General features: G+C 43.7%; 1 long non-coding RNA gene across 2 annotated transcripts in view; it reads right to left on the reverse strand.

The window, feature by feature from the left end:
* The window catches only part of LOC116223328, a 142,641-nt gene that overhangs the window by 123,145 nt on the left and 2,098 nt on the right, over positions 1-17,398 (reverse strand). For both annotated transcript variants that reach the window (XR_006152747.1, XR_006152748.1), the window contains exon 2: positions 12,969-13,155. This is a non-coding gene — a long non-coding RNA (uncharacterized LOC116223328). The remainder of the gene's footprint in view (positions 1-12,968; positions 13,156-17,398) is intronic.

Below are 17,398 nucleotides of genomic sequence, written 5' to 3' on the forward strand. Positions count from 1 at the left end.
TCTCTCCCTCTCTTTCTTTCTCTCTCCCTCTCTCCCCCCCTCTCTCTCTCTCTCCCTCCCCTCTCTCTCTCTCTCTCCCCTCTCTCTCTCTCTCTCTCTCTCTATCCTTGGTGTCTCAGTGTGGCCTGACAGGGGAACAGATGGCAATTTAAGCAGAGAATTTATGAGCGCCACAATCTTAATGTTGCATAAAGAAAAAGGAAAAAGACCCGCATCAAACCCAACTGACAAATGTACTTGCTAATATTAATGCACTCCTCATTCATCCAATATGCTTCCTAATTGCTTTTCTGTACACAGTAATATGGCACCTGCTGCTCAGCCCCGGCTCCTGCCTTCCGGAATGAGCCGTTGCCGTGGCGGCCGGCGGCCCCTCTCGCCGTGATGGATGCAGGACCGTGCATCACACACCGTGCCTGTCAGGCCCCGTAATTAAAATTTTATACTTACAGCGAGGGGAGTGGAGGAAGAGGAGGGAGAGGAGGGAGAGGAGGGAGAGAGGGAGAGAGGGAGAGAGGGAGGACGGGGGTGGGGTGGGGAGAGGGTGGGTGCAGTAAACAAACGCTTCAAACACACACACACACAGATACTCAGAAACACCGTAAACACCATACACAAGAGCGTGTGTAGTGTGTGTGTGTGTGTGTGTGTGTGTGTGTGTGTGTGTGTGTGTGTGTGTGTGAGGGATACTGGAGTAGTGCCATGAGGCATCTGTGGAGTGAACATAGCCTGTGATCAGTGAAGGCACTTGCAGAGGAAAGTGTGCTGATCCTGTTCACAACGTTGAGACTTTTTGCAAAGATAACAAGCATACAGGGTTCTGCCTCTTTTACACGCACACACACACACACACACACACGCACACACACACACACGCACGCACACACACAGGCGCACACACATGCAGACGCACACAGACACACACACACACACACACACACACGCACATACACAGGCGCACACACACGCACACGCCCCCACACACACACACACACACACACGCACACTCATGTACTGATACGTGCCCCCATCAAGCACACACACACAGATGCCATGCATGCACATGTTAGCATGTTGCAAACCGGTACATGTACTCATAAACACAGCTAAAGGGAAAAAGAGACCAGGTGAGTCTCGACGTCTTCACACAATGCAGCATGCGTTAGTATTATTATTATAAAAAAAGAGACCAGGTGAGATTCGAAGTCTTTACACAATGCAGCATGCGTTAGTATTATTATCATAAAAAAAAGAGACCAGGTGATACTAGACGTCTTCACACAATGCAGCATGCATTATTCATTAGCAACAGACGTAGCATGAGGGCAGATTAATTAAGATGAGTCTAAAAACAAAACATGGGCACAACATGACCCACGCACCAAACAGAGAGTAGCTTTTAAAAAAAGGCAAAACATCATGTACTAAAAAGCAAACAGAAAATATTTACATAAGAGACAAAAAGTAACAAAATACTCAGTGTCCACACGGCTGTCCATGGCTGTCCATGGACAAAGAAATGCTAAATAGGCAATGGCAGGAGCATATTTGAAAGTGATCCGTCATATATTTTGTCACATCTGCATGGTGGAGGCCCAACCTGAGGTTGGACATCAAAATGTGTCTTTCCTGGCTGCTGCAGTGAACGTCTCGACTGGTGGCAGACAGATCAAATCTCTCACGATTCTTCTTAATGAAAAGTTCTGCATTTATATTCAAGACAAAAACATTAACTGTTTTTCCTCAATCTGCCTATATTTTCATTTCTGGAATTATACCTTGTGAGAAATCATCTGGGATCTAGGAACGGTCCCCCCCGTAGAGCATGTCATTAACTCTATAACATCTGCTGTTAAATGCACTAAATTGTAATATAATGAGCACGTGAATTGCAGGCAATTACACAGTTAAATTGAATAAATCCTTAGAGCAATAAATTGTCCTTTCTCTTTACATCATGTTTAATTGATGCGTATTTTATGTAGAGGACTGCATATTGCTTTCTTGAGAAGAAAAAAAAAAAAGAAAAAAAAGAAAAGCAACCCATGTTAAAATTTGTAGCTTAATGGATTCAATTCAACTCTGCTATAGTGTTATTGAGATTTGGGTGTTCAAGGTGCTCAAACACCTAGAAGTTCACAAATAACAAAAGTTACTCAAAAGCTCTTCCACCAAGAAAGGCTCCCAGTGCATAACATTGTTTCTATGTGGCATACAATTTCCAAATTAAATTGAATAATGATAGTCTACATCTTGTGATTATCAAGATACTACCATGATAGCCTTCACCTATAGGTTTAAAGCTACCCTGGTAGACCATATTAAATACTGTAATAATTATTTGTTGTCTATGTTATCTTTTGTTTTGATGTCTGTTTTTGTTCTTGCTTTTCAGATATTGTGGTTTTTCTAATTAAACATTTTTGTGAACTTTGGAAAAGAGTGAATTTTAATGAGGATGCTCATTAATTTTCACTTTTGAGTCTAAATGGATATATAATTAGTGGAAATCTATTTAGAGTAATTCATGTTTGAGTCAAAGGCATGAAAACACAGATTATAGGAAAAGGAGACTCCCAAAACTATGTAAATCAGACAAAACAGTGTTGACATTGAGGTCACTCTGTTATGGGGGGGGGGGAGATCCATGATTCTTTATGGATCCATACAATATTTTAATATAAATATGTAGCTGGCTAGTTTCTTCTTTGTGCATCTGTAACTCACTTACTGATACATTCGCATATCAGTATATCCTCTCTCCATCACACTCAGACACACACACACACACACACACACACACACACACGCACACACAAACACAAACACAAACAACACACACACACACACTTCCCTAGCGCTGACTCTTTAAATCAGTAATTCCGTTAGCTGTGAAATGGGGAGTATTGTACAGCTGAAGGCAGTTGTCAACATGGGCCCCCAGGAGCTGGCAGCAGCCAGGGGCCTTTAGCTGCGTACAGCTGCTCGATGTATTCCCTCTCACTCCTGACAAACAACATGGCCACAAAGGCACGCAGGCACACACACACACACACACACACACACACACACACACATATATATACACACACTCACGCACACACGCACTGAATGAGTTCTACTCACAAACGATTATATACAAACACACACAAGCATATGGTTTCATTTCAAACACTCACATTCTCAAACACACTCACACACACACACACACAATCTCTCAATGGTTGTATCCTCACCTGCAGTCATTGTACTAAGCATATGCCTGCTAAACATCTCCAGCTCGACTCACACATTAAATCAGATACCAATTCAGTTGCACCTGTAGGTAATACACCGTATCTTCAATTGCCTCACCACCTTTCACTTCGATTTGCCCGAGCCTTGACAGGTACACCGGCTCATTCTGAGAACAATCCTAACCCACTTTCTCACCAAAAAGGGCCCTAATGACCGAGGCTTATCTAAGACTGAACTGCAACGGATGAATCTCACTCAATGCGCTGGGGTCAATAACCGTGCCGACTGCTTAAAGGCCCTTCTGCCTGGCCTCGTGTTTCTTTTCGAGGCAGGTGAGTCCTTGCACGCAAAATGGTGCCAGGATGGTCAGGACTGACACACGATCACGATCACAAGCACGCCCCCCCGCCCCCCGCCCCAGTGTTATCCAACCCTCTTTTTAATCACGCGCTAATGCTTCTAACCCGCCATTGTTTCAGCATGTGTGTGGAAACAGCTGGGAAACTCCTCCCTCCCAGTCGGGCGCTGTTTGGCCCCCGTCACAGGTAACGCACCCTCCCTCAAAGTCATCATGTTACACAACAAAAGCAGGGGGGACCCATCCGCCCCTCCCCCACGCCCCACGCCCCACGCCCCCAGCGCTAGAGTAATAATTGGGCAGTATTTTATGGTTTGTGTATTTTAAGATTGTGAGAAATGGCCAGGCCGAATGAATCATTCATACATTTAGAACGATTACCGGAGCGGAAAGTAGGAAGCTGGATCGCCCAAGATATATTACCCATAATGCCTTTCAAGAAGGCAACTAATTAGCAGAAGAAAGGTCAAGTAAAACCAGAAAGTGATTAGAGAAGGGGGTGAAGTACGAAAGAGAGAGAGAGAGAGAGAGAGAGAGTGAGAGAGTGCAGGAAAGTATAAAAGCTTACATACATTTAGTCACTTTTGGAAATTTGCCCAAATGTGTTTTTTTTTTTCTTCTTCTTCTGCCCACTGCTGTAAGTGAAAGCGGTTGCTTCAATATTTAATGAAATGCTTATGTTGCGACACCTGGACACCTCTTCTGCTATGCCCAGCCATTGCCTCCCTGGTGGGTCATTACTGGAGCCATTTGCAAAGGGCACAGGCCCCTTCTCCGGCTGCAATGATGCCAGTCTTCAGGAATCTGTTACCAACCAGCAGGGGGGCAAGGGGGTGGGGTTGGGGGTGGGGGTGCTGGTGCTGGAACCCATCTTTGGGGAGGACGGAGCAGAGGGTGAAAAACAAGTTTCAAAAAAAGAGAGAGAGAGAAAGAGAGAGAGAGAGAGAGAGAAAGAAACACCGTAGTCAGGGCAAACATATTCCCAAGGAGACAGGAGAGCGTTACAGCCTGCAGCCATTCCTGCCGGATCAGGGAGATGCAGTAGAGATTTCAACAGTAAAAAAGAGAGGGGAGACGGGGGGAAAATGTATTGCCACTCCTCGCAGGGGCGGTTGTTGTTTGTCTTTTTTTCCCCTCTCTGAAGCATGCAATTCCTATCAACATGAAAACATGGGTTTCCACTGCGCTGCCACCCACCCCTAAGTCACCACACACACACACGCACACACACACACACACACACACACACATGCAAACACACACACACACATGCAAACACACACACACACACACACACACACGCACACACACACACACACACACACATGCAAACACACACACACACATGCAAACACACACACACACACACACACACACACATCCTCCATCCTCACCCTCGCCACCCATCCCTTAATGATCCAATGCATCAATACCTTCAGCCATCAACAGGGAGCAGATGTCCTCCGTTAGCGCATCCTTCTCGGGGACTAGGGGGGCGCTGCTTTAAAAAGCATTAGTCTTTGGGTCCTGGGCTGGCTGTCTCCTAGCAGCCCTGGCACCCTCCTCTGTGGGCAGGTGAACTGAGGCCTAATGGAATTTAATTACTCCAGCCACATTAATCACGGCTACAGTGGAGCACCCACTATTTTATTACCACTTTTAGAGGGGGTTATTAGTACAAATATACTGTCAGCCCGCATTACAAGAGCGCCGTTTTAGGGGGCGCCATCCAGCTCGGGCATTCATTAAAATATGTATCAATATCTATCAGAGAGTCGTGGCGGGCGCGGGCTGTCTTCCTCGTTCCTGTCGGCGAGCTGCATTAGCGAAGGGGGCAGTGGATGGAGGGTTCTTTCGGCACGTCAGGGCGACTGGCACACCACTAAAAGTTTCAGTTCATTAATCTGACCGCTGTCTGCGGTGCCCATCGGCCTGCGATTGATGGCGACGGGCCCCGGCAAGGACACGGGGTGGCGCCGCTTAAAAGGCGACACTTTTGGAAAGAAAGGGAGAGGGAAGAAAAAAAAAAGAAAAAGAAAAAAACACGAATCGAGCAACTTTCTTTTTAGGAGAGGGATGTCGAGCACATCACTCAATTCCCCGCCATTTAGCAGCGACACAAAGGTGAACGCAGTCCCTGATAAGTCCTTTCCCGGCTTAACTTTCTCTTTGAGTCGCCTGGCAGCGGGGAGGATGGTGTACTGAGCATTCGGTGTGAAAAAAGCACAAAATAAAACCTTGGTTTGTTCCGTGACCTAGCCATGTGCTACCTACCAGGAAGTAACACATGCAAACGAGCAGACAGTCCAATCATTGTGACGGGCTGTGGAGAACAACAGCCTTCACATCAGAGGCTTGGAGATCTATAAATAACCAGGCTTGACATGTTCGAGAAAGGCATCTGGCGAGGACAGTTTTGATGTTCGTGAGTTTTAGCTCCAGGTAAATATGCACAGCTTGGGGCCTTAAATAAAGGGGAGAAAAGAAGCTGGGAGCTTGGCAAGAGTGGAAGTGTGTGTGTGAGTGTGTGTGTGTGTGTGTATTCGTGTGTGTGTGTGTGTGTGGGGGGGGGGGTTGTGAATCTTTACATTCTTGTTTACTGGAAACACTTCCACCTGGTACCATTTGAAGGGACCATTTTGTAGGTCGTATGGGGTCCTTTCGACGTGGCTATGTGTGTGTGTGTGTGTGTGTGGTGTGTGAGAGAGAGTGTGTGTGTGTGTGTGTGTGGGTGAATGTGTGTGTGTGTGTGTGTGTGTGTGTGTGTGTGTGTGTGTGTGTGTGTGTGTGTGTGTCTGTGTGTGTGTGTGTGTGAATGTTCAGCACGTGTTCTGGCTGGGCTGCATGAGCCGGAGTTATAACTTCAGTCAGGGTCTCGGAGCCATCGCGCCCAAACGACCAGGTGCTGCTCTGCTTTAATTATTATTTCTAGCCATGAAATAAAAATCAATAAGCAGATTCCCCCAGCCCTCGTTATCCTGTTGCATGTATTTTATAGTAAAATAAAACGGCCCAATAATAAAGGAAGGAATTTGAGCCCCGTCGCTCTGGAAACTCAAAGGTCAGGGAAATTAATTTTACTGACTGTTGGGGGGGCTAACCAAGGAAGAGAGGAACAGAGAGAGAGAGAGAGAGAGAGAGAGAGAGAGGGAGAGAGAGAGAGGGAGAGAGAGAAAGAGAGACGGAAAAAGAGAGAGAGAGAGAGAGAGAGAGACAGAGAAAGAGAGAGAGAGAGAGAGCAGTTGTAAGGGGAAAGCACTGCTATGACTGAGTGCACAATAAAAGTTGGTAATATGAAACATTTGAGCAGCAGCAGGTAGCACACCATTTGTCCCGTCTCATCTGCCTGTCGCACTTGGCCTTACAGTGCCCTAGTCTAGCAGTGAGCAAACACTAATCGTGATCATGGCACTTTCGGCCTTCAGCTTTCAGGATTGGGAATCCCGTGCTGGAAGCAGCCATGTCAGATAATGGGGGCTGGCCTTGTAAATTGTCTTTGGGTGTTCATTTACAGAAGACTGTGTGCTGTCTTTGTCTGACACACAATCTGCTGAAGGTTGTGTGTAGTATCACTATTCTTAATGGAGGCTTAGATGACTTACCAAAAGCTGAGTCGTTATGGAGAATATTTTACGGGATGAAAAAAAAAAGTCACGTCTCTGTCAGTAAAAAAGCTGTAACAGTGTGTTCAGAGTCTCTCCCTATAACAAAAAGAGTATCGAGAGAACAAAAATCTATTTTTATGTTTTTAGGCAATTGCATTTTTAAACACCCCTCCATCAAAAGGGCACTCTTGCTAAGCTCAGCAATAAAGGATTATTGAGCATGATTATTGAGTATCAAGACATGGCCAACACTACTACAATACCCACAATGAATCACTGTAAAAGCCTCGTAGCTTACTTTAATTCTCACAAATAGGTTGATTAAACACGCGCGCAAGAGTTATTTCACAGACAGTGGACGTATATGCTGCGGGCACAAACAACACAATCCTTGCACACACAGTACAGTCTACGATAAATCACTAGGTTGATCTGTATCTCAAATACAGCACTGGAAATCCGATGTGTAGCCGAGTTCAGAGAGAGTAAGTCTGTCTGGTGTATTTGTTTATTTGTGTGTGTGTGTGTGTGTGTGTGTGTGTGTGTGTGTGTGTGTGTGTGTGTGTGTGTGTGTGTGTGGGTGTGTGCACATGTGGGTGGGTGTGTGGGTGTGTGGGTGACAGAGAAAGAGAGAGAGAGAGAGAGAGAGAGAGAGAGAGAGAGAGAGAGAATATGCCTTCAATGTGTGTTTTAATATCCAGAGAGAGAGATAGAGAGAGAGAGAGAGAGTGAGACAGAGAGAGAGAGAGAGAGAGAGAGAGAGAGAGTGAGACAGAGAGAGATAGAGATAGAGAGAGAGAGAGAGAGAGAGAGAGAGTGAGACAGAGAGAGAGAGAGAGTGAGACAGAGAGAGAGTGAGAGAGAGAGAGAGAGAGAGAGAGAGAGAGAGAGAGAGAGAGAGAGAGAGAGGCAGACAGACACAGAAATGACAGAGAGGGAGAGCAGGAAGGAGTGAGTGTTTTAGGAGGCGCTGGGTGATGGGGAGCATCTCAGGTGCAGTAGCGGCAGACAGCTGGGGCCGGAGCAGAGAAGAGCAGAGCGGAGCAGGGCAAAGGATTGTGGGTGTGAGGGAATGTGAGCAGGCAGCTGAGCACAGTGTGGTGGAGGAGGTGGAGGAGGAGGAGGAGGAGGAGGAGGAAGAGGAGGAGGAGGAGGAGGAGGAGGGAGAAGTAAAAGAGGAGGAGGAGGAGGGCCTCTGGAAGCCTGCCACTCATCTGGCCACCTTCCTAACCAGGGCAGAAAATCAAACAAGTCGAGAAAGAATTAAATAAAAGCAAGAAGAAAAATGATTTCTTATAAATAGCAGGGCTCGCCAGAAGGCATGGGAAATGAGAGCAGCGAAGCGCAGGAGAGGAGCTTGAGCTTGACACGGGTCTTAAAATTGAGAGGGGGCGGAATCAGGGACCTACTGCGCAAAATGGCTCCAACCAAAGCAAGGATTAGTGTTCCTGCCTTCTCGGCCAAGATTCTCCAGAACAACTAATCACCTTCAAGTTCTCTCTCCTACCATCTCTCTATCTTTCTCTCTCTCTCTCTCTCTCTCTCCCCCACTCTTTCTCTTCATCTCTCCCTCACTCTTTCAAATATCATTCCACCACCCCCCACCCCCTCAACCATTGCTCCCCCCAACACAGACATGCACACACACACACTCTCACACACACTCTCACACACTCTCTCTCACACTCACACACACACACACACCACAATGATTATGCCTAAAATTAAGCATAGAATGTTCTGCCAGCTCAGATTAGACACATATTTGGATCAGTCCTCTATAGTGGCTATTGCTGTGTTGTGCAGAAATGGAGAATAGGGAGACTACAGCAACACACAAAAACACACACACACACACACTCACACAAACACACACTCACACAGACAAACACTCTCTCTCTCTCTCTCTCTCTCTCTCTCTCTCTCTCTCACACACACACACACACACACACTCACACACAGACAAACACTCTCTCTCTCTCTCTCTCTCTCTCTCTCTCTCTCTCTCTCTCTCTCTCTCTCTCTCTCTCTCTCTCTCTCTCTCTCTCTCTCTCTCTCTCTCTCTCTCTCTCTCTCTCTCTCTCTCTCTCACACACACACACACACACACTCACACAGACAAACACACACTCACACAGACAAACTCTCTCTCTCTCACACACAAACTCACACAGACAAACACACACTCACACAGACAAACACACACGCTCTCTCTCACACACACACACACACACACACACTCACACAGACAGACAAACACACACTCTCTCTCTCTCACACACACACACACACACACACAGACACAAATACAGGGAAACACATAAGATAAATCATTCACCCCAGTATTTCCCAACCTTTTTAGGATTAAGACCATGAATAGAAAATAATGTGATAGAAAAAAAAAATCATTTGATATTTTAGAAAGGAGGTTGTTTAAATGGCTCCAACGTATGGAGCAGCTGAGAGTGCACTTTTCTGAACTCTAATACTGTGCACGAACGCTGAAAGTGAGGATAAGCAATGAAAAAATGAAAATCATTCTCAACATAGGTGCAAGTAAACATGCTGTAATTAACCGCCATGCATGTCAACTCACTGGTGCTTGTGTTTGGATAGCTTACATAGCACGGTGCTCTACAGATGTAAATTATTGTCGGATACTCATTTGCAGATCTGTTCAAAGCTTGTGATAATCAATTAGCTTTGTGTTCTGTGAAAAGTGAGACACACTTTTGTTTTGTTGCTGTTTAACAATGCACAAAAATGTCTACTTCAGCAAATCTGTGCAATAAGAGTGAATTCCATATTAATTGTATTACAAAGAAAACAGTTGGGTGGAAACAACAATTGCGAAAATTGTAATATTTTTTTCGGAACATCTGTTGCGGGCGGGGTTTGTTTTGAAGTATGGTATTTTGTCGAACACACACTGGGGGTGTCTGTGCTTGAATTAATTCCTGAACATAACAAGTATTGTACCACGTTACTTGTCAAGATTTAGAAGAAAGAAGCATTTTGGCCCAAAAAAGATATTCTGAAAACAATATTTGGTGATTAAAAACAGTGTGTTTCAACAGTGTGCACAAATCAGTTAATGATAAAATGAAAAAAAAAAAAAATGCTTAGACATGTTATTAAGAGTAGAACATGCCTTAGTAGGAAAGGACATTCCGAACGACCATGACATTCTATTGCATTGGCCAATGTGCTTAGAACAATGTGCTTAGAACAATGTGCTTAGAACAGTGTGCTTAGAACAGTGTGCTTAGAACAGTGTGCTTAGAACAATAAAACAATGTGCTTAGAACAGTGTGCTTAGAACAATGTGCTTAGAACAATGTGCTTAGAACAGTGTGCTTAGAACAATGTGCTTAGAGCTTAGAACAATGTGCTTAGAACAGTGTGCTTAGAACAGTGTGCTTAGAACAATGTGCTGTGTGCTTAGAACAGTGTGCTTAGAACAGTGTGCTTAGAGCTTAGAACAATGTGCTTAGAACAGTGTGCTTAGAACAATGTGCTTAGAACAATGTGCTTAGAACAGTGTGCTTAGAATAATGTGCTTGAAACAATGTGCTTAGAACAACAACGAAGTCCACAGTGTCGATCATCTATTATTTTCTGTGCAGACTCTTCACAGACAAATGGAATGGGCTGAGCGTACTTACAAATGACTGGCAAATATGCAAGTAATTTACCATTACATTCCATAACAGGAAACTCTAATTGTACAGCATGTCCGACCTAATTGAATTGTTCTACATGTGCATTACAGTTATGGAAATGAAACTGACAGAAGTGATAAGAGTCTCGGGCCCTCGTGATATGAGGAGGAGAAAAAAAAATCACTGGAGGAAAAAAGAAAAGTAATTTATTCTGCAAATCAGAAAAACTTCCAAATGCTATAACTGCCACTCATATCATTACCACTAGTTTTAAGTGAAAATAACAACAGCCATAACAGCCAGTCATAACAGTGATAATATTTTCCCACGTGCCTGTACAATAAAACATTTACTGCCCTTTTTTAAATCACAGCAAAGTTTCCGAGTGATTTCATATTAATACGCGTCATATTTTAAAGAATTGTATTTCACAACCTAGTGCATTTTTGAGTGGAGAAATCCTCCACTGAGATGAGACATCAAAGTAGTTTCACCTCTGCCCAGTCATGTGCCACCACACACTGCCAGTACCTGCAGGCCCTACTCATACAGGTCTCCCTCTACTGGTGTCATTGAGAACTGCAGCTGACCCTGCGGCCTCCTACAGGCCCTCTCGAAAGGGGACAAAGACAGCAGCACACGCTATTGAGCTTCACCACAGACGCACATGAGGAGAGAACACCGCTGCAGCAGGGGAGGACCAGACGGCAGCACTCTCAGACTCTACAGCTCACCGACAAATAGAGTGGCCGCCGCTGGTGATAGAAAATAAGAACTGGACAACTATTTCTTGATCTTCTCCCACAGTTAAAAGGAGGAGAGCAGCGTAAAATTTAAAAATAAACTATAAAACTAGCCGCAGTGAAATTATGTTAATATGGTCCGTACGCTGCAGTTTCCTCATAGCATAGAAAATGTTGACTGATCCCGAGAAGATTAAAAAGCTCCAGAAAGTGTGGAATCACAATAAATTCCATGAAACCATTAGACGCCTCATAAATGAGGAAAAAAAAACAAAGAAGTGTAACCAAATTAGCTTGATGCAAATGCATGCTGCTTGAGAAGTGGATTCTAAAATCAGCATGGCTGAAGATCACAGTGGCTTCTTCAGGAGAGGGGCACAATTCATTTTTCCATTGTTTTCCGGTCAGCATTCGGAATGTTTTACGATGACACCGTGACTGAGAAAGAACTTAATTCCTGGTTTCTGAATATCTCACGCAAGTGACAACACCCTCCTTTGTTAGCGAGAGTGGGATGCCTTTGGCCCTTAGGCCTGCCAAAGCAGGAAAGCCATTCCAAACGTTAATGTAAATTATTGTTACTTACACGTTTACCCCCCCCCCCCCCACACACACACACACACACACACACACTCCACTCCTGCAATCATAGATGCATACACTGAGGAATTCTGAAATCATGTTGCCCTCTTTTGGCAGGCATGTGTAACTGCAGGCAAGTCTGCATTTGCAATATTTAGATTTTGACACGTGAAAGGCAAAAATGTAAAAAAAATAATTTAAAAAAAGAGGAAGAGAAAACGAAGGAACAAATCAAGAGGAGAATTGATCCAAAAATACACAGTGGGGGAAAAAAAAAACAAGGTCCCAGTACTTTGAGCCCAGGCTGTTGTGAAAACACATTATTTATCTTCCTAAGTCTTGGATATGGTATTCAAGTAGAGGGGCGATCAATACAGCATGAGCTGTTCACAAGAGGCTCTGCCCTTGGCACTTGGAAGTGCAGCGGAAGAGACACACGCACCACGACACACGCCCAACCACAGACACACACACACATACCACGACACACACCCAACCACAGACAGGGAAAAAGCAACACTTCACCTGCAGCTCATAAAAATTAACAGAGGGTTACGCAGGTGACTCTTAGTAATACAGCACACTCACGATATGCAGTCCCTGATGTCTACATCAACAACTGTGGCCTCCACACTCCCCAGCATCCACCCAACGTGCTCCACCTTCATCCAAAAAAAGTGGGCATCACTAATCAAATAAAACTCAACGCTATGCCAGTCATAGTTTTTTTTTTTTTTTTTTTTTGCATCAATGTAGAATAGTCCCCAGTTCGCATGCTCACCTTTCTCCTTCTCTCTCTCTCTCTCTCTTGCTCTTTTTTTTCTTCTTCTTCTTTTGGGGCCAGCAGGTCATTTGAACAGGATCACGCGGCAGCAGCCTGTCTCTCCATCCCAGAGCTCAGTTGCAGTACTGTAGTCCCCGGTGCGTGGCAGGGCTCTCCGGCACGGCACTTTCATTTCCCACGTCGTCTGTGGAGATAAGACATAAAACCGAGGGATTGTAAGTCACCGCATATCCCTCTGTGTTTTCAACACCTATCTGTTTGCCGTTTTCTCTCTCCCCCCCCCCCCCCCCCCCCCCCCGACTTTTTCTTCACTCATTCGGCAGTGAGGAGAGAGGTGGGCAGTTTATTTTCAAATACCGGCAGAGTGACAGGTCTAAATAAGGATGCGTTCTCAAATTCCATTATATGTCTAATGGTCTATCAGTGAGGCAGATTAGTGATCTTATTTAAGCACAGAACAATGCAGAGGAGGGTGGAGGGAGAGAGGAAGAGAGAGGAAGAGAAAGCAAGGAAGAAAAAGAACAGGATGGTGACAGGTTTTTGCTCTTATGCTGGCATGGGGTGGGATGGTGGGGGTGCAAGGATTCTAAGCTGTTTTTTTGTTTTTTTTGAAGAAAACAACAAAAACAAATATCACAGATTTTATTTCATGGCCTATACCATTCCAGAGCATATCATGCAGCAACAAACACACACTGCCAAAGATTAGCGATAAGCAATCCTCCCTTGGCATTTTCTCAAAGTGCATCACAGCACAATCAATAGGGACCCAACAGCATATCATTATACCATCAAGAAGTATAATAATTACTCATGTTATTAATTTCACCTTAATAGGAGGGTAATATGATAGTTAATTCACCTGTTTTGAGATGGAGGGGGGGAATAGGATCATCACAAAAGCATCTCGTATGGAAATCAATCTGCAGTGGCTATACCAATAGAGGCCCGAGCAGTGGTGGCTTGCGCTAATTCTATCATGCCTATCAGCCAATAATTCACCGTGTTCATTTGCCCATTGCGTTTATATATAAATTAAATATGTCACACACTCCCCTTCAACGAAAACAATATGGATTTTGATTTTCTTGCAAACAATTTTAATAAAAAGCTATTGATGGCCGATCGATCGAGGGCCCCCAGGGTAAGGGCCCCTAGGCCTCTGAGTGAGTGGCGATCATTACACGCTGAACTGTTGGGTTCAGTTTTAGTCGCTTGGTCAATATGGGCTGCCTTCCATGTTCTGAGCTAGGTGCGGTGTTGTTTTGTGTTTGTTTCAGAAATAAGCATCAAAAACCTCTGCTTTTTAGGTAAAAATACATCAAATGACACAGCAAAGAGCATGTACTGGGAAAATAAAACAAATCCATGAGTCAGATATTTGTAACAATTTGTCGGATATAAAATAGTTGTATGCTAGAGGGTATCATTAGTACAAAAGAGTATCCACTATACCCACTTTCAATTCAACTTTTTTTTTTTTTTTTTCAAGTATTTTACTATTTTACTTATTATTATTGAGGCCATGACACCAGTAAAAAACGACATGGTGTCAAAGAAAGATCATTTCACTTGACTGTGAAATTGAACAAAGACAAGTGCACTAAACTATTGTTCTACTACATTATTGTTCTACTCACTACATTCTTTTTCAACGTAGCCTAAGAAGAACAACTCAAGACCAGAGACAAGAACATCATCTACATCGAGGCCTCATTAGAAATGTGTAAAATGTCAGAGCTATTAAGGCTTAATCAGAGGCCCACAGCCCAAAACGAAGTCTTATCCTCTTATCGCTTCCGAAAATTAAACTCCCAAAATAAGGTTGGGGGGGAAAAAACTTTTCCCGGTCCAAATCGAAATGCAAGGCACGCATGCACACAATTTATGACAGATCGGGCTTCTCCAGACTGTGTGAATGCCTCTTGATTTAACACACACCATGAAAAGATTTTTTGAGGAGACAAAAAAAAAAAAAGACATACTTTTGGAAGGTATCAAAGCTTTGGCTGAGTAGACCAATTTTAATGACTTAGGGTAGCATCCGTATGTTGCCATTTTGCAGAGCTAGTTAGAAAACTCAAGAGTTTTGTGCTGGCCAGTGTGTTTACTTTTGTGTAGCCTGTCTCATAGGGGGAAAAAAAACACACTGTGCTCTGAATGAGGTTATTTATACCTGGGTCACTTTGTGAAATCTTTATTCTTGTGAGCATATCTGGTGAGTGCGAACAGCCAGTGGACTAATGGCAATAAAAGGTTGGAGAGAGATCAATGCTGAATGTATTTCTCTTCGCACCACCAAGACTGGCTTTAATAATAAAAGAATTGATCCATTAAGCTGAACCTAATTCTTTGCCAAAACGGTAGAGGTCCGTTTCTGCAGATGGTTATGTGGAGAATTGCAATATTTCACGGAGGCCCTGAAATAACGAGCAGTTATTCGAAGATGAAATAGGCTCATTAAATTAATAATGATTTTTAAATATGTTTTTTTTTTTTGCTCTCTCTCTCTCCTCCTTTCTTCAGGCCGAGGTGTTTGTTTGCTTTTTTTCACTCCGCTGACCAGTTCCAGGTTACAGTGCAGTCATCCTGTTTATAGGCATCAACTCTGCCTTGAGAAAGAACGAAAAGAGGGGGCTGAACTCCTTTTTTTAGCAAGTCCATTCTCCCAGCCTTCCAGCAAGTAAACAATTAATTAATTAATGAGGTTGATCCTCAGCAGCCTTCATAATTCCACGTTATTTGCGAAAGACCAGCGGCATCTCATATTTATGCCTGAAAATCAATCACTTATTTTGAAAATTGTTGCACACTGACTGAATATAGAAAAAATATAATAATTCTAACAATGCTAAGTGATTACTGGCAATGCATACCCGATTTTATAATTAAAATGACATATATCACTCCTCTCAAAATGACATCACTAACAATCTTTCGCAAAAGTAAGGGATTAACACATTCATAATTTGTCTCGCTGATAGATTAATTTCAGCAATGCGGTGAACAAATTAATGTCAGAATTTGATTTTTATATTTGCTTGTTGGTTCCTGCCAAAGGATTTGACAAACACGCTGGATATTGCCACAGTATGAGGTAGAGGTGAATAGTATCTGGGTTGTGATGATAATTAAGTCCCCAGGTCAAATTCATAAATAGCTTACCTCACAGTATAATTACGAGTAGCCTTTCAACCCTCCTCCCAACTGCTTTTATATTTATTTACGGTGAACGTGTTAATTATCAAATCAGTTTAATGCCTAAAGATACATTCTGAAAACGTCCACAGTTAATATGTTAGTGCACTAAACAGCTGTTCTAGGGCAACAGGCCAACATATTGCTTTTGGAGTGTACTGCACTGGGGTGGCACATTAGGTCATGATCAAATGGAAAAACAACCCAAGAAAACTTTGCAAATGCAGTTGGAGCAGACAGATCAAGGCCAGCTAGCTACTAGGGAAAGAAGACGCAAATACACACACACACACACACACACACACACACACACACACACACACACATATTATAAATAAATATAATTAATAAATATATATACACACAAGATTGAGCATGATAGAAAATACATGTATATATTTATATATATGTCGTAACTGTGACCTCTATATACAATTATATATGCCATGCGAACATATACACACTGTTTTGCACGTGTGATAGGTTCGCAGTAGCCGAGGTTTTCTTTCAGTGTTTTAGCGCTGAACTGTTACTTCAAATGATTTGCATGGCAATCATACCTGGCCTGTAGGTTTACCCCAGCCATTATCCTTCTTTGTGGCGGTAAACACACTGCCTTTATAACAAGCAGGGAAAGAGGAAAAATATAATTTGACACCAAACAAGACCTTTCACTGACATAACACCTGTGTGAAAGCCTCTTAGACCCAGCTAGATTTACGGGTCAGGCATTACAACTGAACACACACACACACACACACACACACACACACATTTGGTCTCTGTACTATTCACTTGGTCTCCTGTTGAAACTCAACAGTGAAGATATTGATCTCTTCTTAAGCCTCCACCAGACTGATCAAACCCCTGTCCTCTCAGATATTTACCCTCCGAGGTATTCCCCTTTCGCCAGCAATAGCCAAGCCCACAAGATGTGCAGGGGGAAAAAAAAAGTCAATTATACACAACTTGCATGGTCTCCCCTTAGGGATGGAGCCCACCCTTTCTAATCCGATCAATTCAGTGTCTGACAGAAGGCTGGATTCAGAGCTATCTCTGAAGTCCTGTAATCCAGGCTAAGACTTCGCACTCAGTGCTTCACCTCCATGTGGAAGCAGTTCGGTCCGATGCGCGATACGGCAAATTACCCATAATGTACCACCTAACACCAAAGCACAGTCAAACACACACACACACACACACACACACACACACACACACACACACAC

The sequence above is a fragment of the Clupea harengus genome, chromosome 13, assembly GCF_900700415.2.
Source record: "Clupea harengus chromosome 13, Ch_v2.0.2, whole genome shotgun sequence".
Classification (NCBI taxonomy): Eukaryota; Metazoa; Chordata; class Actinopteri; order Clupeiformes; family Clupeidae; genus Clupea; species Clupea harengus.